This window comes from Aquila chrysaetos, chromosome 4, assembly GCF_900496995.4.
Source record: "Aquila chrysaetos chrysaetos chromosome 4, bAquChr1.4, whole genome shotgun sequence".
Lineage (NCBI taxonomy): Eukaryota > Metazoa > Chordata > Aves > Accipitriformes > Accipitridae > Aquila > Aquila chrysaetos.
In genome coordinates this window covers 75884751-75911826 of record NC_044007.1, presented here as the reverse complement: position 1 = coordinate 75911826, position 27076 = coordinate 75884751, and the positions used below count along the sequence as shown (strand labels likewise).

General features: G+C 39.4%; 1 protein-coding gene and 1 long non-coding RNA gene across 2 annotated transcripts in view; one reads left to right on the top strand and one right to left on the bottom strand.

Moving 5' to 3' along the window:
- Positions 1-10630, bottom strand: part of COBL (cordon-bleu WH2 repeat protein) — a 211184-nt gene extending 200554 nt beyond the window's left edge. Inside the window, exon 1 of the mRNA XM_030011755.1 lies at positions 10542-10630. The gene's annotated coding sequence lies outside the window, so the exon portion shown is untranslated. The remainder of the gene's footprint in view (positions 1-10541) is intronic.
- Positions 10631-20936: 10306 nt separating this feature from the next.
- LOC115340030 lies at positions 20937-24788 on the top strand. Its single transcript, XR_003922901.1, has 4 exons — positions 20937-21019; positions 21997-22024; positions 22122-22260; positions 24659-24788. It is a non-coding gene; the product is annotated as an uncharacterized LOC115340030 (long non-coding RNA).
- The last annotated feature ends 2288 nt before the right edge of the window (positions 24789-27076 follow it).

The following is a 27076-nucleotide window of genomic DNA, read 5'->3' as shown; positions in this document are numbered from 1 at the left end:
CAGTTTGTTCACCAGAAAGCCATATGGGCAGAAAATTAGAGTGCCTTCGTTACAGGGTCACCCCAAGGACCACTTCCAGAAATAATACACTAAAATATTTTCAGAGGATGGCACAGATTTATTATTGTGGTCCAAGCCTGAGACTCCACAACACTACAAATAAATAAATAGATGAAGTTAGTGCAAAAAAGTTAGTAATAAATACTAAGGTGCAAAGTTTCACCTTCAGATATCACTTGCTATTAATCTGAAATAGATTGGCCTGCACAGACAGCTTATACGAATTCAAACATTAGCTTAGTTCTAAATTTAAATCTTAGACTTTTAACTACCTTGCACATCACTTACCTAGACACACATACAATCTCTTCTAGGAAGGCTGAGTGTGACAGTCAAGCCCAAAGATAGCAGAGAGGCTGGAATCAAGTGATGGTGACCAAGCCCCAGCATTATGTCTTCCTTTCAGTGAAAAAAGAAGCAGCCATTTCTAACACATTTAAGTAGCATGAGTGCCATTCCAGTTGGGAAACCAAAAAAGAGATCTTATTCTGATAAACGAGATGGTGCACCAAGAACTTCAAAGACACAGGGCTTTTCTGTGAGGGTCTAGAGTAGCGCTGGAGGGGAGACATTGTACTCCGGGAACACTTGCAAGGGAGTGTGATAACACGTTTGGTGAGGCTGAACAGTTTTCCCTCCATTACTTGGTATTACATTAAAAAAGGAAACCTAAATGAACAAGTGGGTGCCTTGTTTATATGTCAGAATGAACTAGATGTTAAAAAGAATCTTTCTCCCTCATATTTCTCCTATCAATCATTTATCTCATGGCTTTTCCTCACATATTCCCGAGTTGAGCTCATCCTTTTTTGCAAGGGCTTCCAACACAAAGCCTGGATGTGGTTGATCTCTTGGGTGAGATTCAGCCCAAGGAAAAGCGTAAGAAGAATTCAGCCTTTAACCTTTGGCTTCCAGACCACTATGAAGAACAAAGACATCTTTTCACAGGACACAGCGATCAACACTGCACCATCATGCTTTGGATTTCTGGAGGAGATGAATTTACAAGTTTGATTTTATGAAAGCAGCTCATTTTCACAGCTTTTTGCTTGCTGTTACGTGCCGTCAGGAATGAATGCGTGTGTGAACCAGAGGGGGCAATATTCTTGCCAGTGCTTCAGATACAACAGCCAGAAGAGCAGATTTTTGATCCTTCCCCTTTCAGAGAAGTCCCACAAAACTAAAGCAGCCAAAGCAAGTCCTTCCCCAGTACAGTCTGCTGCTGAGACATTCCCACACTTCCTCCTCTTCAGTTTTTGTCACCCTTTACCTAGGGGTCAGCTTGGACCAAAGCCTATCGCACTGGAAAAGCCAGAGCATAATACATGGGTAGAAGAACACAGTCTAATTTGACCCAGTCCTTTCCTACTAGGCAATCTTACCCTGGAGAAAAAAACCCAAAATATCTTAAAAGTTTAGAGATGCAGCAGATGTCTTAGAAGAGAGAAAGTCTTTTTGTTCTGAAGTAAATTGCTCCAAGATGACTCTTTCCCTTTGTTATTTTTGGTCTACTGATGCAAAATTGCCATATCATCAACCTGCAATAACTTTTTTTCTTTATTTGCATAGCACAAAGCCAACAGAGGTGACAGCAGAGTGAATTTCGTCCAGTCACCTCCTCTTGAGAGGTGCTAATTAGAATAGAATCATTAAGTTTGGAAAAGACCTCTAAGATCATTGAGTCTAACCATCAACCCAACACCACCATACCCGCTAAACCATGTCCTGAAGCACCACGTCTACATGTTTTTTTGAACACCTCCAGGGATGGTGACTCAACCACTTCCCTGGGCAGCCTGTTCCAATGTCTGACAACCCTTTCAGTAAAGAAATTTTTTCTAATAACCAATCTAAACCTCTCCTGGTGCAATTTGAGGCCATTTCCTCTCATCCTATCGCTTGTTACTTGATAGAAGACACCAGAACCCACCTCACTACAACCTCCTAGGACATTGATCCTGAGGCTTTCTAATGATGCAATTTGGTGATGCTCCAAAACCTCCCAGTTCTGCCATTCTTGTAAACATTGCCATTAAAACAAACAAACAAAAAAACCCCAAAAAACAAAACACCCCCCCCCCCCCAAACCCAAGAAAGCAGTAGTTGTCATTGAAAAAACAATACAAGAAAGCACCTTTCACTGAGGTGTCCAAGTATATTATGTAAAAGAAATTAATGAAGTTTGGTCAAACTGAGCCTGATCTCATAGAAAATGAATACCTAAAGCGACAAACCCGAATGACAGAAAATATTAGCTGCATTTTTCCTCCTGGAGACAGGTAAAACTTCTTACATTTCACTTTTGATTAAGTTCGAAGAAATTAAAGCACCTTCACAGTGGAACAAAAATATTTGTGTGCCTCATACACATAGGAATACTACCCGACTTTGGAGAGCACAGCTGAAAAATTAATCGCTAGCAGATCAGGTGACATTTTTCATGGCACAGCTAATTTCACTCACTGTAGTTGTGATGAGCAACTAGACTGTTCCCATGCCAACTGACAGCCAGGGTTTGTGACACTTACTTGTCCCAATTTTTAGAGGCCCACAAAAAGAATAGATGGCAAAATAGACAGCAGGTACAGTCAGGCTACGCTATTTTAAGATTATCACTGGTCACTTCCACTGGCAGTGGAGAACATGCTAGTTGCACTAATGGTATTAAAAAGAGATTAAAAATAATTAAGGAATTAGTGTGTTGTGCCAAAAGAGGTCAGTAAGGTAACATGCTGTCATAAGGTATCATGAAAATGCCAACTACTCAAAGTACCTAAGAAATAAAGGTAATTCTTGAAACATCAGTCACTACCCTGAATTCCTGACACATATGCCCGTAAATACTTCCCAAATTTTGCTGTTTGTCCAGATACCAGAACAGAAGAAAATGGATAGGGGCTGTTTAATTTTATTCCAAATTGGATATTTGGGAGGTCCTAATACAGTAACTGAAGAATATCAAAATACATTGAAACTCGAGGAAGAAAGTTAGTGCCTGAGCTTATAGTGCTCACAAGAAGGTTCGGTCAATTTTTTATTTTTTTTTTCCTAGGTGAGAGAGTATCAGGTTTTTGATGGGGAAAATTTTTTGTAAGGATTTGTAATTCTGACCATGGTTATGACACAGTTTCTTAGTAGGCTCCAATCCAAAGTAAAGCCATCCCAGAAATACCTGTCGGGGCAAATGCAAAAATAGATTTGACACTTATCCACATCAATTGTAGTAGATTTTAAATCCATTCCTTCTGCATCTAACAACCAGAAGTATTAGCTATTTTTGGGTAAGAGAAATGAAGCAGAAGCAGGCACGCTATTGGGGCAAAAAGACTGACCTGACCTACATTGTGGTAGCTCATGTTTTTAAGCGTTTGATGCCACTGTTTCAGTCATGAAGTTTTAGCAACTATGATGTGGTTTGGTTATGATTTTTACAGATTAGTGGCAATTATAACATTATAGAGGGTGTTGAGGAAAGTCACTTTCCCTGGATTTTATTTTCTACATGAAAAAAGGACTTATTTCATGGGAAACCAGTTCAAATCAATTGGGGTCGAACAAGATCTGAGGACTAGGTCTTAAAAGCCCCTGCTTGAGAGAAAATATTCAGTAGACAAAACCAGTATTATGCTGAGGGTAATGAAAAAAAAAAATCACTGATAAAATTTCATTAACAAGATCACCAAGTGTTTGAGGCAGAATTTACCTAATAAAGATCAATAGCTGTCAAAAACCCTAATCCTAAGCAGAGACTTTCTGCCAACATTTTCAGCTGTACAAATCAGATTTGCCTCAATAGTCATTCCTTTACCTCAGTTTATTTCGCTGTTGCCAAATGTGAATACCATCAAGCTGTGGAGGTAGTTCACATACCCCTCCATCCCAAATCCAAGCCCAAGGGAAAATTTAATTAACTACTTCATGCATGCACTCCTAAGCAAAAAAAAGCATCCGAGAAGACAGATCCTGAACCTCAGCAAATCTGAGTTCCTAGCACAGGACCAAAAGCAGGTATCAAAACCCTGCACAACATGAGCAGCTCCCACTTTTTCTCCTCCTTGATTAAGAGTTGCCCAGGTGTTCAGAGCCTAAACCATTAGATCCTTTATAGATGATAATCTCTGCTCTGAATTCACATTGCAACAGCAAAACAAGTTGACTGCTTTCTGAAGCAGTTCTTCAAAGGCGAGTCTTAACCAACCACCTAAATCTTTTTCCCCTCCAAGCCATGAGGATGCAGGAGGATTTGGTATGCAGATCCTGTCAAAGCTATTCTTGGCACCAAAAATGCATTCACTTTATCTGCAGCCTCTCCACGGTTCAGTTTGCTGCTTTACATCAGATCAGGTTTAAATTGGAGCTTCTTGCAGGCCAGCTTCTAAACGAAAACTACCAGAAGAAAAGCTGACTCCCTATCTTAGGGCAAACAGCGAGTGTTAAATAGCACTGGAAACAAATATTTGGGGCTACGATGTCTCTTCTCATTCAAGGTCATCGCCTGACTGCTTTACATGTCACAGACCTAATGGAAACAGGATACAGCAATCACTGTAAAGTAGCACCTTCAGACTTGGGGTCGAAGGGGAGAAAGTATGTAAACATCTTCTGGCATTTATTGTTCTTTATCGTGGAAAGGAAGAGGCCAGATCTCTCACAAGCACAAGTGCATGTACACAACAGACATGCAGAATGTTAGCCCCTGGTTGGGGGGAAGAATCAGTGTCCTATTGAAAAGGATCTCTCTATTGTGTATTGGAACTAATTAACTGTAAAGTACCTGTCAACAGAGGAACAGTTTTCTCTCCTGTGGGACATTCCTGTCAGAGGGACTAGGCAGAAGAAACTGGTGAGCCGGGACACAAGCTGCTCATGAGCATAGGGTGGGCTCTGGGCAGAACCCAAGAGGAGGTGGGATGACACAACTCGACATGGTTGTGCCTCACCAGTGGAACAATCCTGCAAGAAGTCCACCGGATAAATGCCCATTCCATTTATATACCAAAAGGAAACATATCTATTCTGACTATACTGGAAGCAGTGTTTTCCCAAACATGGCTCTCCAGCTAACTTGAGTCTTTAGAAAGGAATATATGCAAAAAGAAAAGAGCTGGAGAACAATCCAGCATTATCTCTCTAACACCCGACAGCCATGGCACACCCCAGAGTGGTTCAGTGCAAAGCAGGGAACCAAGCTTTGGCTCAATACAGAGCTTTGGGAATCCCACTGCACCAGTCAGCACAAAGTCACCAAGTCTCTCAGCTAGTGATGCAATGTGGTAGCTTAGGGAGAATATATGCAGCAAGCCCACATTACCAGAGAGAGGGGAGGTTGGATATGTGGTTAATCTGTGAGCTCATCACTGCTAGTTTTCTAGCTCAGAAGTCTTCACACAAACTCTTTATGCTGACATTGAAATAAACTTCCCTGAAAAGCTTTACAGATTTGAAAGGAATGGATACAGATTCTCCACTCTGTTTAGGGGGACGGAAGGCTAGAACAGGTATCATCTCAAGTGAGCATTTGGCATGCCCGTCCCTTCTGTTCCTTGGTTAGGATAATCACAACACAAGAAATAAAATCCTTGCCCAACTTCCTGATGGGTCCTGTGATAAGGACATACCCTTATTTCTCAAATGGTGACAAAAGCTCCGAGATAACTGGGTGCCAACACCTTACCACTCCCAAATCAGACACTGCCCTAAGATCTGAGGGGTTAACCTAAAAACGAAACAAAGACTGCAGCTGTGGCAACCCCAGTGCCAACACTTGTATCCCTGAAGTATGACAATCAGTTGTTTCCCAAAATAACTCACTGCAGCCAAGTGTCAAAACTTACTAGAGCCCAAGCTCATCCCAGACGTAGGCAGCTACATTAAATTTCCCATAGATGGCTCAGCAGGGGCTCCTATGCTGTCCAGCCATACCAACTCATCCACAGCTGGCTTGGGTATCATGTCACACAGTGCTGCACAGGCTGTATTCATACTGCTGCTAACATCTGCTTGAAAGAGCAAAGACTTGCTTTAAATGGTGACAGAAAAGGAATAAAATAATATTGGGTTTTAGGTGGTTTTCTGTCTGCATATTTATTGTTTCACAGCACTGTACCTCACAGTCTCATGTTTTTCAGATACAATAGCTTTTGCTGTAAGGTGCCAATAAGTGTTCATAGCAATTAAGTAACAACACTTACATGTATAGATCATTATGATAAGCACAAGCTACTGCTTTGCCCACCCATTGCACATTACCAGAAAACCCAGCTGGTCAGGCATGTGCAAAAGTTATTTAAAAAGATCATTGGAAGAAAGTATGAACCTAATTAAAAATATCAACCCATTTATGTTTCAGTGACTTAAAATTAATTAAAAAAATAGAGCCACATGTCTTAAAAAAGACAAAGGCCAGAGGATGCCACGGGCAGACAAGTATTTAAGCAAAGCTCAGCAAGCAAAGAGCTCATAAAAATCATACACAGCATCTCCAGTCACACTGTTGTCCCACAAACGGGGTTCGTTTACCCAGCGTGCAAGCCAATAACACAGAGTTGAGGCATTTTCAAATTAACATCACTGATGCATATGAACGGGTGCCTGTCTCAAGACAGCACACCCTTGTCTCAAAAATCCTCACATTTATACACTTAACTAATACATATTCATTGTTCTTCTGAGTAGGTGGTATCTCCCGAGTGATAAGGTGGTCACAATCTCCCCCTGTAGGAATTACCTTTTACCTACTTCTTCCCTAATCTTGGCAGTTCCAAGCGGTTCTTCAAGGTTTATTGACCAGACCACAATCCATTACCTTTTCTGACAAAAACATAAAGCCCCGTTGTCCAGTAGTTAGTTCCAAACCCCTAAGTCATACCGAGTTATTGTTTCCCTATTTTAAATATTAACTGATGGGGGCTGTACACGGGGCTCTAGCAGCTCCCTGGTTATTTCAATCATATTATACATATGAACTGATAACAAAACTCTAGGCAGAGATATCTCCTAGTCATTTCCCAAAGTCTTCTATTTCCTCTTATCAGGGTTATCGGACCCATCCAACAACTAATCGGAAAGTTCAGAACCACAAAAGCAGCAAATTGCTTTAGATACACCGCAACCCGGAGTGCTACCTATCGGTTACTTTGGAAGGAGAAAAATTCCTGAAAATCTAGATGTGCAGCACCCTCTAGTGACAGTCACCTGTCCCCACACCTGGCTTTATCAAGTCTTGGTGCTACGGTGGGGGCTAGGCCTTAGGGCCAGGAAAAGCTTTTCAAAAATATAAACGTGAAGCAGAAAGAGCCAGTGAAACGCCAGTCATTGCACATCAGTTTGAACCAGAGAACAGGGACAGGCGTCGACTTACCATTGCAAAAGAGTGAAAAAAATCCTGCTTATCTGTCTACCCATCCAGAGTCTTTCTATGCAGTTTACCAAAAACCTAAATTGGAATTCAGTGCACATACTCTGCTCAGACTTTCTCCTCTTTTCCTGGAAAATTAGATTTAAGAAATCCTTGAAAATAAAGTTCTTGCTAATGAGACTACCTGCCTTCTGTGAAGTCAGCAATTTTTAGTCTCAATTCAGTTTTTCAAAGTTTCACTGCATTAGGTCAAATCACTTAGGGAGATATTAACATTATGCTTAATATTTAAATTATAACCTATATTTATTTGTTCCTCTAGAAAAAGTTTTCATAGAAATCAATGTCTTCATTTCCACATTTTCGACAAAAAAAGTTTCCCTTGGGAAAGCTCAGTATCAGGAACATCTACTCTCTGTATTCCTAATTGATGTATTCTAAGACTGATTACCTGAGAGTAAAAAAAAAAAACCCCAAACTTAAATTCACTCTAATGTAACATGGAAAAAGTTAAACATAAAAGATTAATACTGACTGAAAAAAGCTGAGACCCAAACAGGTGTTCTTAGAATGTGAACAGATACCTGCGTGTTCTTCTAGCACTGCCTGTTCATGCACACACGCACCATTTGCCAGGCAGCCTTACCCAAGTCTCACAGCACCTTGACAGGACTGTGCAGGGCTGCACATACATTGACACGCACCTTCCATTAATTAGTAAAACCAGGCTTCTTCCAAAAGTAATTTCATTTGATCTCAAATACTTGAACGCATTTCAGTCTCAATACGCAAGTGAAAAGCTTCCCACAAGGCTAGTGCTTTCCTGACGACATATTTCTGCCTGCCTCTCTTGTGGAAGATGTTCGGAGGGTTACGGCAGTCACCGTTGCCTCTGCCCATTTGTGCTTTCCAATCATTATGCCCTTCAGTTAGAGCTGAATAGGTCACTTTATCATTTATGAGCAAGGAATAAGATATTCCCATTAAATTCCATATACCTATGTTACTCCTATAGGGCAAGGTATCCCCCAAAAGTTTAAGTAAAATGGGTTTCAACTGAATTTCCCCAGAGCTGGGTACAGAATTTAGGCCTGCTGACTTGTTCACTGGCCTGAGCTGCTTTGAAGAAAACTTCGGTGAGATTTCACCGTAAGCAATATTAAATGATGTGCACTCACATGAGCACAGAGAATGTTCAAACATTTGGAGAGACTTTTCAGAAAGAGTTAAATACAGCATAATGAAGTAAATAAAGCACAAAGGACTGTGATTTCATAACCAGCTTTCTCAAAAGTTTTGTTATTTTATTTTCACTGTTAATCCTAGTGAGAAAGCTTCGTGTTATATCTTATTACTTTGAATTTCTTGCAGGGATACCGTTGCCACTGCAGTTTCATCCTGTTTTAATCATGTTATTTAAATGGTAGCTTTGAGAATATTCTTCACTAAATTTTGATGCCTCTCTTGTAAATAAACATACATCCTTCTGTCCTTAAAAGGCTTTTGTCTTTTCTTGCAAGCTGTAAATTTTTGAAACAAAGCTGTAGTACAAAGATGCATATGGATGTAGCAATTTAAATCAGTTAATCAGTGTAGAAATACCATAAACACCTCAAAGATTATTAATACAGGTAACAAATATATATATGCTGTTACTCAAATCTTATGATCCTTTCCATTGCATTTTGAAGCTACCATTAGCTTATGTGACCAAAAACTACAGAAACAAAGATTATTATTTCCATTCCTCAGATACGAACTACACTATCTGTTTTTATATAAGTTTTGCTGAAATAGACATATTCATACATTGCCATAGATCAACGAACTGATCTTAAGAGCACTTTAGCATTTGATTTGTAGTTTGGCCTGCTCTTCTTTTGCATTCCCCAGCAGCACATCATTTATGTCCATGCCCCAGTAGGATCTAAGTCTTCTCAGATTTAGCGTGCTGCTTTGACTTTCTGACCTTCAATTTTAAATGCAAAGTCACTAGCAAGATATCTCAACTATGCTCACTCCAAAGCTTGTAAGGATTACCTTCAGTCAATGCTGGAGAGCTCTGCAGGAGTGATCAAAGTTTAATCTGTTTCTAATTAAAAGCTGATCTGCTTGATCCTGTGCTCTAAAAATATCAAGCTGTTTATATAAACCGTTTTTTAAAATCCCTGTGATTTTAAAACACAGCCAACGAAAAAATACAAGGCATTAGAAACTTTTTTAAACTGGTACAGGTAGTTATGTTCCAGAATAATTAACAAAAGAAATTTCAAGAGCAACTAGAAGTGCTAGAAGTGAAAAGAATGAAGAGGCAAATTAGTGAATGAACTCCTATCAGATATACATGGCCATTTTTCACTAGAAAGAGCAAAGGCAATTACAAAACAGCAACAGATACTATAAACAACCACTGCTTGTGCAATGTACTTAATCAGACAGATTTTAGGGTTGGTTTAAGCAAAAGCAGGTAACAGGAACACCACCCACAGAAGAGATCATGCAGGTAAATAGTATTGCTGTTAAGTTTTATTTTGTAGCATTTTCTACCTAACTAACATTAGGTAACAGGCACCTGAAATTCAGGCTCATAAAGTAGTTGAGAACAAGGAGTCAGCACTTTGTATAAGCTGGTTTCTCCAAACTCCCTCACCCTTATTTTTTTCCCAATTAGATTTTTTTCCCTCCTTTCTATTCAGATGGAACAAGCAGACCTTTGAGATGATTTTATATCTTTTCCAACCAAAAGAAAGTAATAAAAAAAAAAAAAGAAGAAAACAGCTTATTTTTAAACTGTGTTTTCTTTTACATAAAAGATTGAGATTTTTTTTACCTCTAAATGGTAGCCTTTTCAATTGGTCCATACTGACTGTGATGTAGGCCAGCTAATTCTTTTTTTTTTTTTTTTTTTAAAGCAAAAGAAGTTTCTCCAGAACATCCCATTTCTGAGAACTTGCTTACCCTTTCACAAGTATGCTGCAAATCATGTTTTTCCAAATTACTTGGGGGGCTTCTACCATGTGCTGCGATACATAAGGTACAGAAACCCTATACTGAGATTAAAAATTCCCACTATCAGTTACTGAGCAGCCTATACTACTTTGTATTTTTCTTTTAAGCTACTTACAGTTGCGTGTTTTTTCTCCAAATTCTGTCTGCATTCAGTATCAGAGGTTCTATGATAACGAAGCTCCTCTTGACCCACCTACAGCACAGAAGACAACAGAAACTCATTTGAGAGGCTTGTCGTAACAAGGATTACGGCTTTCATCTGAAAGCTCTTTATAGCTACAGGCAACAGGGCTCCATTTTGTAACTTCTTATTTGACAGAAATTGGATGAAATATAGCCATTAACTAAGTTAATAAGGATGTGCATGATACACAGCTGATAACATTTAGCAGCACCGCTTCTTGGGACACCCAGGTGGTACAAGGACATGACTTAAATGTAGGAATTCTTGTTTGGGCTTGAAGGGGGGTGGTGGGTAACTGAATTTTGGCTTTGGCTGAGACAACAGTATCATTCACATGGAGAAACTGGAAAAGATTTTTTGGTTCATATCTCATTTCCTTTACCTAAATCTTTTATTTTCCCCTTGGTGTAGATTCCTTCTATCAGAGCTTGAAAGATAATTGTGGGCATCCTGAACGTCCAGTTAAACTTTCTTCTCAGTTGTAGTGTTTTCTTACACTTTGCCATGTCTGCACGTTTTCAGGTTATGCTGCTGTACTGTACTCTGAGGCTATGACTTCTTAGGAGAATGAAAACACAATTTAAATGCATGAGCTATCGACTCATTTGTTAATCTACCAACAAACAAACTTGCATCAATGCTTCATAATTCATATTGACTTGTGGTTGCTGCTCAGAAAGAGCTTAGGATCTTGGTCATCTCAGCCAGAGCCAATTATCCTCATTAATAGCATTCACTTCAGGTGTGTGTTTAAGCAAAGATCAATTGTCGCTTGCTCCAATCAGCTGAGAATGTCCACAGATTTTAAGCATTATCATTCTGTTAAAAAAATTCCTTTACTCATGTTGTAGATGTGTCATTCAGTAAACCATATAGTCCTCTCCAGCTTTCCCATTTTGCAGCAAACAAAAACCTTAGTGTTTGAGGAGGGAAAATGAGCCTATACCATAAATACTTTCCCCATCACCAAATACTGAGTTGTTAATATAATGTAAATAAAAAGCCATCTGTAAGATATTTTTATTTATATGTTAAAGCTGAGGTTTTCTGTGGGGTTTTTTTTGTTGTTGTTTTTTTACTATGTTGCTACAAGAGATTGTTCAGGTAAGGGTTGGTGTGTGTATGCATACAGACCCTAAAACTCCTGAAGTCTTTGCTGCCCAGAGGAATGTGGGGTTTGACTCAAAAAGTGGTAAGATTTACATTAACAATGGAAAGGAGGTGAAGTTGAAAAGAAGTGATGGTGAATTACCTGATAATAACAGGGTTTGCCTCTTCAGAACACGTGCTGGTATTCTGTTTTGATCCATTTTCTTGCAAACATACAATAAGGTAAGCATTGAATGTGGTAGTCATCCTCTTATGGAAATAAAGTCTGTATGAATAATATATGCTAACTTGAAAATGGTATTGATACTGCTAGTGATCATGCTAATGTTATGTATGTTTGTCATATTTAAAAATGATACAGCAGTTCTTTCTCAAATATTCACATTTGAAGCAAGGAGACACTATACTGCAGAAAACATGGAGAATATTTTATTAATCACGAAGCCTCAGACAAACAGTCTTGAACTGTATCTTTAGCTGGTTGAGTTTTTCAGTGACAGCACTGCATGTCATAACTTCAAGAGAGAAGTCACTTAATGAAATTGGTTAAATCCAGCCTGGGTTTAAGCAGGAGAAACTCCAATTATTAGAGCTGGTGTTACACTTCACTAATTCCAGGGCTTGCTATCTATTTACTGTCTTTGTCACAGCAGTAGTTCAAGTCATTTCCAGTAGACAGCTGTGCAGATCAGGATCAGATGTTTGCTGGGCTGTGTTTTGTTAAAATAAACAGATGCATCTGCATTGTTACCCTATGCTTGTGCCTCGGTGTTATAGAAAAATGTGCACCAACAATATTGACTTTTGAATTATTAGTGTCCGCTACGCTGATACTTCCATGGTGTCATCCTTGGAGAAAATACATTCTCTCCATTTGAAAACAAGTTGTTCATTGTGAAAATAGGAAAAGCAGGTCACTTGGGAAACTCCTGAAATATCATGAATTGTCTGGTAGGAACAAGTTTGAGAACCAAAAATCCTACAGAAGCTGTCTTTCCTGAAACAGCTGCACACGTATAAAGATATTTTGAACTCCCCCAAAAGAGACACAATTAGGAACTTTGGTTTGGGGAGATTTTCACATAACTCTAAATAAGAACCTGGCTCTTGGGGTACGTACTCGTGGAGTGACCGGGCTGAGAATAGACATTTGAGGGTCAGAGGGATGGGTTCCAGGTATTTGGCAGTTGCTGTGGATCATACTAGCATAGATATTGCGAAGGGCCCCAAGCTCTTCCTGTTAGCTCTTCTGCCAAGCCAAACTGATTTTCCCTAAAAGCAGCGTTCGCACCACAATCCCCATTTGTAGAACTAATACGGATGACAATGTAGCTACAGTTATGGAAATACTTCCCTTTTTCCTTAATGCTCTGTTTGCTCCTCACTCGTAGTTCTGCTTTACAGAATGCCATATGGCTTATTACTCCAAATATCCAGTCACGACAGGTAATGATAACAGCAGTGACCTCTGGCATAAAAACAAGTGTCTATTAAAAAGAGGAAAAACTTCAGCAGGAATAATTGCCCACTTGGAACAACTTACCACTGGATAAAAGACACTACAATAAGTCTCGTAACAGCAGGTTTGGCATTGTTTTTTGGAACACAAGGAACAGCTGGCACCTCAGCATAAAACAAGCCATATCAGCATCTGTTGTCCAAAGCAAATACTCCACTGAATTTTTTAAAGAAGAAAAACAAGAAGAGGGAGTCAGATGTCCTGGGAAAAACCTCAACAATGTCTGTTTTTATTTTCAGGCCTCTGGCTTGGGAGTCGTTACGAATTTCTAAGTAGATGCAACTACTCCCTCCCATTGCTATCGGAGTGCCACCAGAATCGCCGATGGGCTCAGCTTTGGCCAGCAGCAGGTCAGTCTGGAGCTGGCTAGTACCGGCTCTGTCCAACGTGGGCGCAGCTCTCATGTCTTCTCACAGAAGCCAGCCCTGCCGCCCCCCGCAGCTACCACAACCTTGCCACGCAAACACAATTCAGTCTCCTCTGCCATTTAGCTATGAGAAGAGAAAAGGGGAAAGAAGAAGAGGGCAGTCAGCAGATGGTTTCTCTAGCCTGAGACATCTCTGATCTTGGAGCTGTTATCCAACAAGCCCCTGAGCAAGCCAAGACCTATTCCCATTGCAATTTTCTTCTTCAGTGCCATCCTATGGTTTTCATCCATCTCTCTGTAAATAGCTATAGGAGTTTTTCATATGTTTTAAAAATTCCTTTGGTGATGAGTTTGCAAAGATACATACCAATGGAACTATGAGCTGTGTTGCGATAAGAACAGCTTTCCAGCCTATTTTGAGCAAAACATTGGATGGCTGGCTCTTACTGTCACAATACCTTAGATGTTAAATTTGCCCTTGGATAGTGGGAGAAAAAAAAGATTCAGCGATTGTGACATTGCAGCAGGTTCGCAGAAGTTGAAGGGAAGCGAAGAGTTACCTGCTGCAACCCCGGGGGTGAAATGCTTTCCCTGCCTCTGAGAGGTAATCGGTTGCCCAAGCCAGCAGGAGCTATCAGGTGGTGGGAGCCAGCAGGGATTTGCCAAGGGCCAGTCATGCTGGGCTTGACCCACGAGCTGGCTTGCCTGGCGCAGTGGGACAAGGGTAGAGCAGTGAATGTAATTTACCTTGCCTTCAGCAGTCTCCCGCCGTATCCTAATAGCAAAGGGGTGAGGCACGGGCAGGAGAAGGCAGCTACGGAGGGGGAGGACCACTGCCTTGCGGTCGGCAGAACAAAGCCCACCCGTGGGGCAGCTGCTGGTGGTGATGTGCCTTGGATCGGTGGCGGGCTGGTCGGCCGTGCCGGTGACTGCCTGAAGGAAGGGCCTGGGCAGTGGTGGGACAGAGGCCACCTTCTGCGAGGTTGTGGGTGGCTCTGGTTTGGGTAAGGCAGGAAGGGTGACATTCAAAGAACCACAGAGGCTGGGACAGGCCCTTGGAGGTCTCCGGCACACCTCTGTGGAAATTACAGTTCGGTCAGGTTTGATAGGAAAACTTGTTTTGGCAGAATTTTGGTTTACTTTGCAGTTTACGTTCCAGATGACTTCGAGAATGTCAAGCTGTCCTCCTAACTGCCAGTACTAATATCACCTCTTATTTATTTTTTACGGATACCATAAATATTAATAGGATTTTGCATCTACATTGTGTTTTCCATTCATGAATTTCAAAGGCTTTAAAAATGGCTAAAAATTCTCTCTCTCTCTCTGACAGGTAAAGGATTTTAAGCACAGATTTTGTACCTTGATTGTTCAAAGGCTAACTTAAATACTTATTCGCAGAGTGTATTTCCACGTATTTCTTGAGTAACTCCCTGAATGCATGGAGTTGATTAGTATCCATATTTGTGGTAGCTAAATCATTTAATCTAGAGTCACCTAGTCAGGCAGACAAGTCCAGATTACAATGTATAACTACTGGATTCTGTCTACTTCTTCAACAGGAAATTATTTACCCATTTTCAGTAACACTGGATTTGAAACCAAGAGATAAAAACAAGATTTCTCTGTGATAGAAAATGAAGAGAGAATTCTGAGGCCACTGGGTGTCACTGCTTGACTGCCTTTTGGTGTAATAAATATACAAAGGTCTGCGAGGACTAAAAATAATCTGCAACAGCTCTGAGTAGTGCTTCACTGGGAAAATACTTAATTGCTTGTTCAACAAACAGCATTTGTTATTAGTATCACAAGTTCCAAAAAACTTTCTACTTTGCTTGCAAAATGATATCTTTGAAATATCTAATTCATTTTGACTGGCTTATTTTTCGGGCAGCTTTTAAAATACAGAATGTTATTTTGTAATAAGTGATCAGGAGAGTTCTTCAGTACAGTGACACTGAGGCAGGAGGAAAAAAAAAGATGTTTATATTAACTGAAATAATTTGCACTTCCTTGTTGTTTTTAACCATCTTATCAGCTTACTAGGGCAAAGGGTTTTGAAAAAAGGACAGAAGTTCTGAATAAAAACAAATGAAAATGTAAAAGGGTTAAAGATATGTGGTATTTACTGTTTCCATTTATGGGCTCTCATATTTAAGGTAGCGTATACATGATTTGAAGACTGTTGCCAGAGAACAGGGGCTGATCCTGCAACCTGAAAGCAAAATGTGCCATTACAGTGGTAGTTTGAGCTAAGCCAGATTGTAGTTATAGCTTCTCCCAAATAGTCAATGGACTGATTGTACATAATATACATGATAGAAAGGACATACCAAGAAAATGTTAATCATCAATTTAAAGAGCTGTGCATCAGTGCCTTATATGGCATTGCTTCATGATCTTGGGGTATCTGAAGTCCCTGGAATGATGGCATAGGTACAATTCATGAAAAATTCAGTGAGCCCTCTCCCCTCCCTTTTCTTAAGTTTCTCGCTGTCCTATATCCTTATTTTTTCATTTTCTTTGAAAATTTCAGAATTTAAAATTTCATTGGAATGAAACATTTAAAAATCTTGAAATCCTGTGCAAAAGAAAGGACCTTCTTCTCATATTGGTAGTCTTTCTAAAATCCCAGTTAATACACAAGGCAATAGCCCCTCTTCTTGAGTTCCAGTTCTCCCTTTGTTGCAAGGATTTAGGTTCCTTTTATTGCGGGGTGGAGGGTGTGTGTGTCTGTTTTCTTCTAGTCCTTGGAAATCTTTCCCCCTGTTTTTTTCCTGAGCCAGGTCTTATTAACAACTTTGCTTTGGGAAAGAGTCCCAAACCCTGCTTTCCTTGGATAAGAAAAAGGTCAAGGTACACACCAATGCAACATTTGAAACTTAAGGTCAATCTTCAGCTGGAAAGTGAACTCATTGCCTGACGTGTAAGATGGTTATAGTCTCCCAGAGCCTGCCTTTTGCCTTATTTGCCCAATGCCTGTATTTCTTCCAGAGCTGCACCCTTTTGATGTCTCCCATTTTTCTTCAGCATGAACCTACTTGTGGAATTCATGATTTCTAGGTGTCTCATTATTTAAGGTTTGGAGCTAGCAGTATTGTAACTAGCAGATCCAATAGCAGATCCAATTCTTTCATTGTTGGTCTGCATCAGTAGCACCATAGTATAGTACTGTTGCTCAAACATTTTAAAACTGGGGAATGAGTTTTCTGCCCCTTTTTTGTCTTGTCCTATGTTGCAAAGTGTCTTGATTCACAGCTAAAGAGAGTGTGTTAACTCTTCTACCCCATATTCCAACTGCATGAAGTAATCTTGCCAATCACTCCAGAAAAGTCAACTGTGGTTTCTCTGGGCCCCCTTTCATTTCAGTTTCCTGTTGTACACACCGCTTATTTCAGTCTTCAGCACTGTCGCTTTGCTGAAACAGTTGCAGCTTCTAGCTAACTCACAAACCCCCAAGATCCTCCACAGTTCTGAGTGCTCAAATCAAAAACCACATAAAGCTAAGGGAATATTTCTATCCTGTTCATACAGGGTACAGACCTCCTTTCCTGAAGACCTCTCTACCAGCTCATTCACAGATTCTCAAAAAGAAGAGGCATAAGTTTCTACTTGGATAATAAGCAATTGACAGAGAGCAGCTGTTGTGCTCCAACTCCGGACTTCTGTTAACATTCTGCCCCAAACAGGTAAAAACATGGATATTTGCACCTGGCTGACCAGAAACGGATCAGCAGGAAAATCAGTGTAGAATATAACTAGGCTCAAATATTACTTGGAATATAAATTGCTTTTATAAATAGAACTTAAAACCCACATATAACCAAGCTGAACTGTGCAGAACCTAACCTAAATTTTCTCCAAAGAGCATCTGGATCTGGCAATCTGATTAAAATCAAGAGTTCAGATTAATCTGGGCTGGTATTGCTGTGGGTGGGTACCTTTTAGTTTCTGTATGGAAGAGAGAAACTATTTCAACATGAAGCAACACAGGCTGGTAAGGTGTAGCAGTTATATGGACAAAAAATACGGAGTAAGCCTCTGAACTCTAGCACATAAACTAGGGAGTAGAAAAAGGGCTGAGGTTAGCAGAAAGCATACGATCAATTAATTTTTTTAGACAATCACAGAATCCACTGAGATGCTAGAAATATCTCTAAAAAAAGCAAAATGAAAAGGTAAGTGCCAACCTTTCCATGGTGAAATATGAAACAGAGAACCCCCAAGAAAGGAAAATCCCTACAATAACTATAGACTGAGATTGTGTACACAGTAGGAAAATATTTGAATGCACTGAGGACTGAAAATCCTACTCCTTCAAATTTGGCTTCTCTCCATTAATCCTTGAAAATACAATAAATATTGCTGAGGATATATCAGAAATTAATTAGAAGAACATCTGTTAAGAAAGACAGATCCAGGATCATAAAGGTGTAGGTATAGCACACACATACTTGAAATTACTCTTTCAAGTGTTAGAGCACCAATAAATACAGTAAACACAAATAAAGAGAGAAGGATACATTCTTTGAATACGTAATGGATGACTGCTTCACTGTGTTGTGGTTCTAAAAATCTATGTTTTTCAAAATGTCCTCAGTATACAGCTTTTAAAGGAGATTTAATTCCCCAAAAGAGGGAAACCAACACTTTATTTTCACAGAAAATTTAAAAGTTTCAGCAATTTTTCTTTGCAAATGCAAAGAATGCAGATCAAGAGCATGGAGATCTTTTGAAAAACATTTGCTAAGAAAAGTGTCCACCTTAAATGCTTCTTTTCAGTTTAGGCTTTCTGACACCAACATATATTTAAAGAACAATATTCTAAAGAACAGATAGCACAGAGCCAGAGCTCACTGTATGAAGCAGAACATGTTATAGTAAAAACTTTCAATCTTGATAGAAAAAACTGCCAGTGAAAGAATTCACTACAGTCTTAGTAATATTTAATTTAAGATTAATGATTATAATCTGGATGTTTATCTAGCTCCAGTACATATGATCTTGCTTCTTGATAATGTTAAATTCGTAAAACAGAAGAACCGTTTGAGTTACCACTTTTATGTTCCCCATCTGGGCTTTGATCGTTTCACTCCTTAAGTTTTCCCACATTCATCTGATATTTGACCACTTGAATTTGTTAGTATAGAGCAATTTATCAACTCATAAAGCATCTTCATGGTTTTTTTTCTCAAAATCCTTTCTTGAACTTCTTGAACAGTGGACTCCAAAACCAGATACAAGATTTCTGCCATGGTCACAATGAAATCTCTTATAGAGATAGTGTAACCTTTCCTCACCTTTTCTGTGGTCCTATGATCTTTCAAGGAATATATTTGCTTCTTTTCCCTATTATCATATTCATCCTCAGTGAATACTTAAAAGGTTTGTATGTATCAGATTTGAAGAGTTCTCAGGCATTTCAGTGTTGACAAAATTACTTTTCTCAAAGGAAAAACACTTTGACATAACCCCCTAAAATGCCTGACTAGCTTTTATAGTAATTAAAAAAAGTGGTCACTGATTAAGATAGAAATAATTGCATATGTTTACAAAATTTATGAAATTGCTTGAGATATTCAAGCAGAGTAACACACCTTCTCAATAAAACAATTAATTTCAGAACTACAAGTTCACAAAGCAAAAGCCATTCAAAGACAGAACCATCTGAATTTGTTTTTTCTTTTTAACTGATGAATGAAGAAAAAAAAGGAAGGATTTTAAATTTTTTTTTCAGAGAAATTCAGGATGAGAACAAGTTAAAGACTGGCCCATTCAAAACAGGAACAAAGCACACATAAATAGCGAGAAAGTATAGCCATTGGAGTGAAATGCTGAAAGAATTGAAGACTGGAAGATATGCAGTAGCCAAACACAAGCTAGCGCACTCTAAGTGAGCACTGAGGAAATTCAGGCCACTGAAAAGCAGACTGTTCTCCAGTCCCTCCTTCCTGATTCTCTAATGAGAGAATTACCTCGCCCCACATAAAGATGGCTCGGCATCAGTGAGAACATAATGAAGTGGGAATTATTACAGCTATTTTGCCAACTATATTTTGAAAAATAATGTATTTGGTAAAGCTTATTTAGAGTTAGTACCATTCTTCCTTTTAAAAACTCTTCTGTTTACTGCATGTTTCAAAACACAGTAGAAAGGTATCTTTTCATTTTTTTTTTAAGCCTGCTAAGACCCTAGGTTGTCTATCTAATTTTCCCTACTTGAAACAGGGTAAACAAATCAGAAGTCTTCCTATTTGTAGGTGCTAGTATTAGCACAGCTATCATGACAGCTGAAACCAGGAGGAGCTGCTATTGAAACACAGGATTTGGTGTTTTGTCTCAGCACCCCTTCATTTTCATTACTGAGTTGGAGACTCTTTCAAGCAGGCATGTTCTTGCTGTATTATTTTATTTAATTCAGAAGAATCAGTTGGAGAAATTACATTTGTTACAACAACGCATATAAAATGTTGGTACTGCAGTATATGTCATGTTCCATAATCTGTCCCTTCAGCTGGGGTCTGCTCTTAAAAGCACCTAAACCAGCACCATGCAATAAGTTCCTCACCTCACGCACTTTTTTACTCTATAAAACTGTTTTCATTCTACATATAAAATTACAAGAGTTGCGCCTTCCTCCCTCCCCATTCACTGCCAGCCCTGCAAATTCTACCTGGCTCCTAAAAATAAAACAGAGTGGTTATTCACATTTCCATAGACTGCTGCCATTTCAAAGGTTGCTTTATATCAAATAAAGCTCCACTTAGACCTTCCCAAATGCATTGTCTTTGGAAGTTATGCTAAGTGACGCTTACGGAGTTGTTGTAGTTCTTTCACGGTTTTGCACCAAAATAACAGACGAGATTCAGTATTTTTTGGACCCTGTTTTGGTATTATTCCAGCGATTTGAAAAGTGGTAGGTCTGATGTAGTACAACAGCTGGTGTGAACTTAGATATAGTTGCATAAAGATGATGATTCTCAGCTCCTAGGCAAAATGTTTTTAAAGTTTTTAATAATAGCCTACGCATATGCAGAGGCCATTCTGTTTCAGACAACATATGTGTACACACATGTAGCCTACATCACCCATTTCTAAGCCTTCTTCCGTAATAACTTCGTCTTTGGCCATGGAGGAGTCAGCTAGCCATAGCTATACAATGCTTACACGGGAGTCAGTGTTAACTATCTCTCTGTGTTTCTTTTACACGTATCGCTACCGTTCTGTGCCGTTGGTTATGTGAAGGCTTTGTCACACAGGTTCACATCCTGTCCTACCCTGTTCATGGGAGCCAAAGTGCCAGTAAAGTACATTTTGCTTGAAAATTAATTTTGAAGTCAGCACATGACCCCACATTTGAATGTGGGGAAGAAACAGGCTTTAAAACTGCACGCTCAGCTAATCGCAGTGGAGGTAAGTAAAAGCAATTGAATTGTTTGGGGGAGAAAGATTTATGAGGGGAATTTTAGCTGCAGCCTTAATTCGATAAGGGAAATAATTATGGGATGGCAATGCCAACAGAGCAAGTATGATTGCTCACAAAGTAGCAAACATGAACAATATGTGCCTTCCTTCTTATAACATGAAAAGCGCCATCCTTGTCTGAATTTAAAATTGGTCAGTCTGTCAGCTTGGACTCCTAAATCTTTATTAGCTCATTTTTCCTTCTAAGTCTCATTTCTGTAAGGCATTTAAATACGTGCCTACTTTTAGGCACAGAAGGACTGCTGTTGAAGGCAATCTGAATTCCAAATTAGCCATATATATTTTAGTACTCTGCCAAACAGGAGCTTTGAATAACAGTATCAAAGAGTCGACTATTTTATTCCCTTTACATTGATTAACCTGAGATGAGTCTATGTCTCAAAGCTACTGCAGTGGCTGGTCCATTTGTCATACCAACTATTGACCATCCTGTGTTCTTTAGGGATGGCAGCTTGGAATAATACGACATCAGGAAGAGTGATTTATTATATCATTTTTCTGATTTGTGGAAGCCACAGTCTCTTACATTCAAGCCCAGGATTTGATAAAAGCTCTACTGTAGTGGTTCCTAGTATTTATGGTGCAATATATCCAGAAGGGTTACAGTTGCCATCATGTTGCCTAATGCATTTTGCCTTTTGACTTTGAAATATATTATCCTGCTCAATATAGATGGAAAGGCCTGACTTGGTGAAGGGTACTGTATAATGCCATAGCTAATGGCATGTTGATAATTATTTATAAAAATCACTAAGGGAAATGCAGTGCTCAGGAAAGGGGAAGGCTTGAAATCCCTGCATGTGGAAGTCCTTTAGTCGTTTGCTTTGGGACAGTTATTTCTGCAGCTATGGGTAAGGCTGAGTGAACTTTCTCCCAGTGCCTCTCTACCATTCTTCCTCCCACAGGTAGCCAGGGCACCTCTGCAAGCAGAAGGTTAGTTCTGTTTTTTCCACCTTTAATCCTTGACCTTTTCTTGAGACTGCAACCAATTAAAGTCAATTGGGATTTTTTTTCTTTTTTTTTGTGAAAGCTGTCTGCAAAGCCGGAGACTGAAACCAGCAACTCTTCACATATAATAGAGGAACTACAAAAGGCTTGTAAGCAGGAAAATTTTCAAAGACTGATAGTCAACGCATTTTTTAACTCCCTGGATACCAAGCAGCCTTAAGGTAACCTTCCCTTTCTCACATTTTATTCCAGCCCAGGCTAGTAGACAATCTTTGGTTGCTTAAGTAGCATTACAAACAGCAGCATTCTCCCTATGGCTGGGGGCAGGAGGAGCTCACAGACCCCATGAAAAAGTCTAGAAGTGCTTTGCAGAAATCCCATCAGAATGGCATGTGCACCTCCGCAGAACACCAGCCTGCACCTGTGGTCCAGCCTGTCCTTACTGTCTCATTAACATTTCCATCATTACTTTCACAGTGAATACACATTTTCAGTGGTGGTTGCTTTTAAATTTGCTAATATAGAGATTCCATGAGACTAAGGGATACGAAATGCAGTAAAACCTGCTTGGTTTTGTCATACAGAAAAGAAACAAATTTGGGCAACTCGGTAGCTTCTGTGTCCTGGAGGCCACTGACAGATTCAGAACAGCACCACTGAATGTGCCACTATGTGGGGTCACTGTACTCCTGCCAAAAATTCTGTGGCTCCTGGGAGTAGCTCCGGTAAGCTGCGCTGTGGTCACGCCTGCTGGTACGAGGGACTCACATTTGACCTTCACAGAAAATTATTGTTTGGGTGTCAGATGGGGTCTATTTACTGCTTACAAGCTTTGGACAGGAATTTAACTTTTGACCTTCATGAGCAGGTGGAAAAGGAAGGTGGCTGTAATTAACATAGCAAAAAGAGAGTGTGCAGCCAGTAAGACCAATCGATAGCATACTTTTTTTTATGTTCTGTTACAAATATGAGCTATGTACCTTTTCCCCAAGAGACATCAAAAATGTTAAAAACAGTATTGGATTAATACATACTGCACTTCTGCATACTGAAAAGGGAAGCAATCCATTTCCCTCAAAATACCTTTTAAGGACTTTTATCTACCATACGTACACATTTGCAAAGGTCAACTTTCCATCTTTCAGAGACTGTAATACAGTTAACTAATAATTAGTTTCATTAATCTAGATTTTTTTTTCTTAGGTTTTGTTTAAGGATTTTTTCCTCCTTGTAAGCATAATAGACCTGAGTCCCAACTTAATTTTGTCTACTCATCCCAATAAAGATATAAGGATCAGTCCTCATGGTTTATTTTAATGAGCATTCAGATGATACTCCTTCTGTCTACTGCAGAAACCATAACCCCTCCAGACTTTGCTTCTAGGAAGTGGTGGTTTGAATTTGAATCATATATACTACCTGCTGTGCTTAGTGCATCTCCAAAGTTAATGACCGCTATTTTTGCCCAATTGCTTTCTGCTTGTATACTGTGTGGAAAGCGTTGCAAAGTGATTTTAAGTATCTAAAGAAGCAGGAAGACAGCGTGTTATTTAATAAAATTATTATACCAACTAGAATATCTGCATTTTCATTACTTCTGAAGGCTTCCAAATGTTGTTGCATTTTGTTCTTAAATAAAAGAAGCTATTAACAGAGAAACTTCTACTTGCAAGTAAAAATTAGTAAGTTTTGGGCAACCCCTTCCCAAGCTAAGTTTAAAGTCAATGTGCTAGATATAAAGAGCTCTGTGCAGAAGGGAGAAAAGTGAGGAAAAGGTAAGTTACAATGAGAAGAAAACATTAAAAAACAATGTATGAGACAGAAGGAAATGAGAGAGAATAGGAAACGAGATGCATAAATTGGGGAGTGGTTATGTAATGAAAGGATTAGTTTGCACTGGAGAGAAGATTGAGATCAGAAAGCAAAAGAAAACCGTTAAGATCAAAGAGAAAGATGCTGAGTGAACAGGAGAGTGTGAAAATATTAGGCAGTGAAATAGGGAAGACAGATGATAGAAAAAAGGAAACTTCAGCAGACAGCTAATAATGGAGAGTGAAAAGCAAAGTTACAAGCAAAATAACAAACCCAGAGAAAGAAATTGCCAAATGGGAGGGACTAGATCTGAGGGGGAAACAGTCTCCAGTTTCCTTCATCCCTAAGAAAAAGGACAACTTTTGCCACACTGTAATGGTGGTAGCAATGACAGAAGCTGCTGATAGGGAAGATAGTGCAGGGATCGCTTTTTGGTTTTGTTTTTAATATGGTATATGCCTGCTATGACCTTATGAAAAACAATTTCTACCAGGCAATAATCTTTGTATTGCTCTCCATTCCATATTTCTAAACCCCTGTATTTTAGGTTAGTATTATTCTCTTCCCAAGAAGCTTCAGATGTTGATGTTTTAATTTAATAATTGTCCTTAGATTAAGCAATTGTGATTGCCTTTCACAACAACCTGGTCTTGATCTAGCCCAGACCAACAGCCACTCTAATTAAAAGTTTCACTAACGGACTTTATTTCATAGAGAAGAATCAGACAATCTAGATGGCTAAACTAAAGATGCTGCCACTTTCCCTTACACTGAATGGGAGTCACCTTCAGTTATTTTAATTTCTAGAGAAAGGTCTTCTCTGCACCCACGAAGGCCCTTTTAAGTTCAGCTACTTCCGATACTTTTCATCAGCAAGAATCTCACTCTGGACTCATGGCTTTGTAACCAACCCTAAGGAGCTGGGGAAGCTCCTTGGCTCTTTCTCTATTCCACAGATCTTCTGTTCAGCAGGACCATTTATTTACCTAAGTCCTTAAAGAGATTATATGCCATTTACATACCAGTTCTCATCACATCGAGGAACAAAATTTACCTTCCAGACTGTACTAGGAGGATATCAATCTGCAATATTGAGACCACTTTAAAGTCGGCCAATGTACTGAACATTTTGGTAACAGCAGCAAAGATTTACATTCACCGTTCCCTGCATAAACATCAGAATGTGCCACCTGAAGGACATAAATGAGTCACTGGCAGCCACCTTACACTGAGCACATATTCCTCATATATCCAAGATGCTTTGTGCTGATCCACAATGAAATGAATCCCAGAATGGGCATCTGGACTCAGCTGTTTCCATTTTTCTGCACCAGGCATTAGACCAGAGCAGGTGGAAGAAACAGCTGGAAACCTTCTGGAGTGTCTTTTTAAACAATTCCACCAGGGTCAGCTGCACAGACCCTCTCTGGCTGCTAAATTCCTTTCACTTGAAATTTATATAAAGGATTAGCAGCTGCCAAACAAGTGTAAGACAACTGCAACAGGTGATAAGTCTTTCATTTTTTTGCAAGGCAATCCTCATCAGTCTGTTCCTGAGATAAAGACTCACCACAATTCACTTCTAATACTAGAACAAGACACGTGGATTATGTCCGAGATCTGCAATTACTTTCCGAGTGCTATTTAGCATTTGCAGAACATAAGTATGCTGAAACCTCTCCTTTCTAGTGTTGGTTTGCATATTTTAGTCCCTGCTTTGTTAACACTCTGTTGGAATATGCTAATACCTTGATTAACCAGCTTCAAGATTTTGCTGCTGATAGTCTGCAGTTTGCTTGAAATCTCACAGGTATGAAAGGCCAAGCTGAAGCTGAACTATGTCTCTTCACAGGACTTTAAACTGAGTGCCAGTAAAATTCTTCACTAGTTACAGAATTATATGAAGGATTTAGTTAAATGTATTTATACCGACTGTAACTTTTTCTCACCGAGCTTTTACAATTACTTTTACTAGATATTTATATTCCAGTTGAATTCAATGCCTCAGTGAGAATCAGGTCCTATAAAGAGCTAGTTCTAGCTTTTAAAGTTCAGGCAAAGATATACAGCAAGAGGGGTAAAGGGGAATACAGCTTTGCTCTCAAGCTGTTACTATCCCCTGGAGCAATCAATATGATTTTAAGCTGTCATACAGCAGAGGCTGCAGGGCTGTGCAGCTCCCCATTTGCATCACTGCTGCCGCTCTCTGCTCATAGCTATTACTGGGCTTTGGCATACCATGGTGTAGTACAGGAACTTGTCAGAGAAAAAGAGAGTCCTGCTTGTCTGTTAGGTACATCACTGTCAGCCTGGAGTGGCTACCATGGAAATACGATAATGTTGGCGTAACAGGAGGGTCAGGCCTGTGGTTTGCAATAAGGAGTTTGCAATCATAATAAACTACTAGTTGAAGTGGGCATTTTGTAGTTTAGCCTTGCTGAAACTGAACCATAAATACATCCTGTGCTGCTATAACAACACTGACAGGACTTACAGGAAAGTTACTTCATCCTAGTTTATATATATTTATTTCTGTATATATATGCACATATGTACAAATATTTAATCTAAAAAAAAGTCTTTCATGAGCATGGTTACTTACTAATAAGTATTTAATTGCTGCAGATACGGTATTTTTGCCTCTAATTGTAGGTGTAGTGAAAATGATTACCCTCTCTATTTACTGGGATGCTGACTGCATGTAACACCGATTGATCTACAAAGCAGTTTATAAAGGACAGCAGATCTGCTCCTCTTAACCACTTGGCAAAGCAATTATATTCAATTTTTTTTCTTGTTTGAAGCAGCAAGGAAGAGGGAACATAGAATTAGCCTGGGCAGACATACACCGCAACAATATATACCGGCAACGAGTGAAATACTCTGCAACTCGGTGCAGTAATTTATTCTGCTGTCTATCAGTATGAATATCCAAAGTCAAACTCAAACCCCTGCATTCTCTTTCCCTACCTCAAGTCTTGATGTTGCAGAGCTTAATACTAGCATTTAAAGGTGCACTGGAGCACGCTTCTCTCCAGTTACTCAGAAAGTGCTTGCTCTTATAACAAGGTTTAATTGCTTATCCTAATCACGTACTTCTGTGATGTATTTTATGGCATTGTTGGAAAAATATGACAAATGTCATAGAGGAAGTTTGAGCTGAGCCTTCCAGTTCCTTCTGCACCCCTTGCTGTTCCTCCCCCATTGAACACAATCACCAAGGCT